Below are 2,829 nucleotides of genomic sequence, written 5' to 3'. Positions count from 1 at the left end.
CAGATCAGGCCTCATCTGAGTGGAATGACCCCAGATACAACACTCTTCTTTTCACATCCTGCGGTAAACCATACGGGTAATCTCTGTGATCATGTGGGTCAGATATTTGCAGAGTTTGGCATTGGAAGGAAAGTGACATTTGGTTCAATTCGACGAAGCATTGCTACATTAAACTTTAATCATGGGTCGCTTACAGACCGTGGAACTGTGGCTGACCATATGTGTCACTCTCTGGAAACGCAGGCACGTTACTACCGTTACCATAATTTGCCTCGTAAAGTCAGCCAGGCTCGGACACTAATTGAGGGACAAATAAATCCATGATTCACTGTTAAATAAATAACATTTATTTGAAATTCACCCTGTTCTTTGTGTATCAATTTTTTTATGAGAAGTTTTGTACTTAGAATAATTTAAAACATATGCATCTGGTAACCCAAAAATAAAACCAGGTGCACGGAGTGGGCACTGTCACTTTTTCGACCAATTTCTGAAATATTCAAATAATGATTAAAAATACTTCGAGGGGCTAGAGGTCCCAAATTTTGGCTCATACCCTCTCTCGTGAGAGAGTAAAAAGTAAAAAAAAAGTTCGCATCCATAGGAATCTATTGGACTGGCAATTCCCACTTTCTTCCCAAAATTTAAAACATTTTCTATTAAAATGTTTTATTGAAAAACGGTTTTTAATTAGATGAAAATGCTCATATATGTGTGCCCTTTCGTGCAAAAAAAACCTCATCCAGATTGGAGTTACTTTTTGAGTTATTAACGGTTTAATATATTTAGTGTCCATAAACTTTGTCCTCAAATTCGGAGCACACTGAAATCTAGCGATTGACACGACTTTTGTCAATAATTCAGCCTGTCCAAGGATGACACACTCCCTGGTGGGTGGACCAGACATGTACCGGCGCGATATCAGAAACCTGGTTTTTGACAAGAAGTTCCATGTCCTAGAGAGATGGGGGTGGTGCACAAACTGCTCTGCCCGATTATAAAAGAAACGGACACTTTTGAGGGATGTGAGCCCCTCATAACCATGGTACTTGGACCTTTTCCCGCAGCGACCGATTTAGGGTGTTTTCCCAACCCTCGGCGCCCGATTTAGGGTGTTTTCCCAACCCTTTGTGTGCCCGATTTGTCCTAACTTTTGATCCAAGTGTCCCAGCTTGTTGTGGTGAGGATATTGAGCTCTGTCCTGGACAGGTGCTCTATCCCAGCTATCACCTTGTGGGTTTGGGTCATCAATGACCATGGTTTCCTGTCCTATGAAGGTGTTCCAACCCTTTGGCGACCTATTGGTGGTTGTTTAGCCCCGGTAAGGCTGACTCTCCAGTCCTGTCTCTATCTTAGTTCACGTTGGGTCTCCATGGTTCTCCTCTGTTGTCCAGCGAGTTAAAACTTCTTGCCACTATAGGGGGTGCTGTTCGCATTAGCATAATTTGCTCAACAGATTAAACGGCTCCTAATAAATTCTTGCTCGTACAATATGCATATTATTGTTATATTGGATAGAAAACACTCTCTAGTTTCTATAGCCGTTTGGAATTTTGTCTCTGAGTGGTACAGAACTCAATCTACAGCACTTTTCATGATAGGGAGTCAGATTTCAGACATCCTGCCCCTGATCTGGAGTCAGTTTTAAAGGTCCCTGTAAATGCTATGGAGAAACAGACACGTCTTACGTCTTCCCCTGGATGTCAGTACGTGATGACGCTTTGAATGGAGTCGATTGCGCAATCAGGGGCTGCATAAAAGAGCAAATACCGGAAGTAGCATCCCTTTGCTGCCTGCGTCTTGCGCACGGAGGACGTCGGACTCGCCTCATTTCCAAGCGTTTGTTTAGCCAGTAATATTTCTCTGGTCATGTTTACTCGTTAGAGGTGTTAAAAACATCATAAGGTAGTTAATTTAAACCGTTTTATAGCAATTTATATCCGTTTAGTGCGATTTTGACCCATTTATTTCTGAGGCACTTTGAACAGCTGGGCACTTTCCAGTTCATGCCGAACGTTAGTGGCATTTCCACATGGCATGAGGAACGCTTTCGACCAAAAGACGATTAGACCCAAGAAAGGATTCTTTGCCCAAGATTCTGATGGAAGAACAGCTCACAGTAAGAACAATTATGATGATAAATCGTGTTTCTGGAAAAATGTTAAACGCTTATGTCGCCATGTGTTTAGTATAGCTTCGCTTGGCGCAACCTGTATGAAAAGTAAGGATAATTTAAAAATGTAAATCAGCGATTGCATTAACTAATTTGTCTTTCGATTCCTGTCAACCCTGTATTTTTTAGTCAAGTATATGATTAGCTTTTGATTAAACATGATCACTAAAAGATGGCGACCGACATTCAGCTTGTTTTGCTACTATTTTCATTGTATAACCACGTTTTTTATGCTAAATATGCACATTTTCGAACAAACTCTATAGTATGTTGTAAAATGATGTTACAGGAGTGTCATCGGAAGAATTCTGAGAAGGTTAGTGAAAAATTAATACATTTTGGCGATGATTACGTTATCCCTCTCTTTGGCTTGTATCCAATGCTCGGGTAACGTTTGCCACATGTGGTATGCTAATATAACGATTTATTGGTTTCGCTGTAAAAACGCTTAGAAAATCTTAAATATTGTCTGAATTCACAAGAACTGTGTTCTTCCAGTGCTATGCTTTGTCTATTTATGAAATGTTTTATGATGAGTAAATGGTCATACACGTTGCTCTCTGTAGTAATTCTAGTCGAGTTGTGATGGTGGGTGCAATTTAAACTGTGATTTCTACCTGAAATATGCACATTTCTCTAACAAAACTATCCTATAC

This window comes from Salvelinus sp. IW2-2015, unplaced genomic scaffold (genome assembly GCF_002910315.2).
Source record: "Salvelinus sp. IW2-2015 unplaced genomic scaffold, ASM291031v2 Un_scaffold3693, whole genome shotgun sequence".
NCBI lineage: Eukaryota > Metazoa > Chordata > Actinopteri > Salmoniformes > Salmonidae > Salvelinus > Salvelinus sp. IW2-2015.
This window is presented reverse-complemented; position numbering follows the sequence as displayed.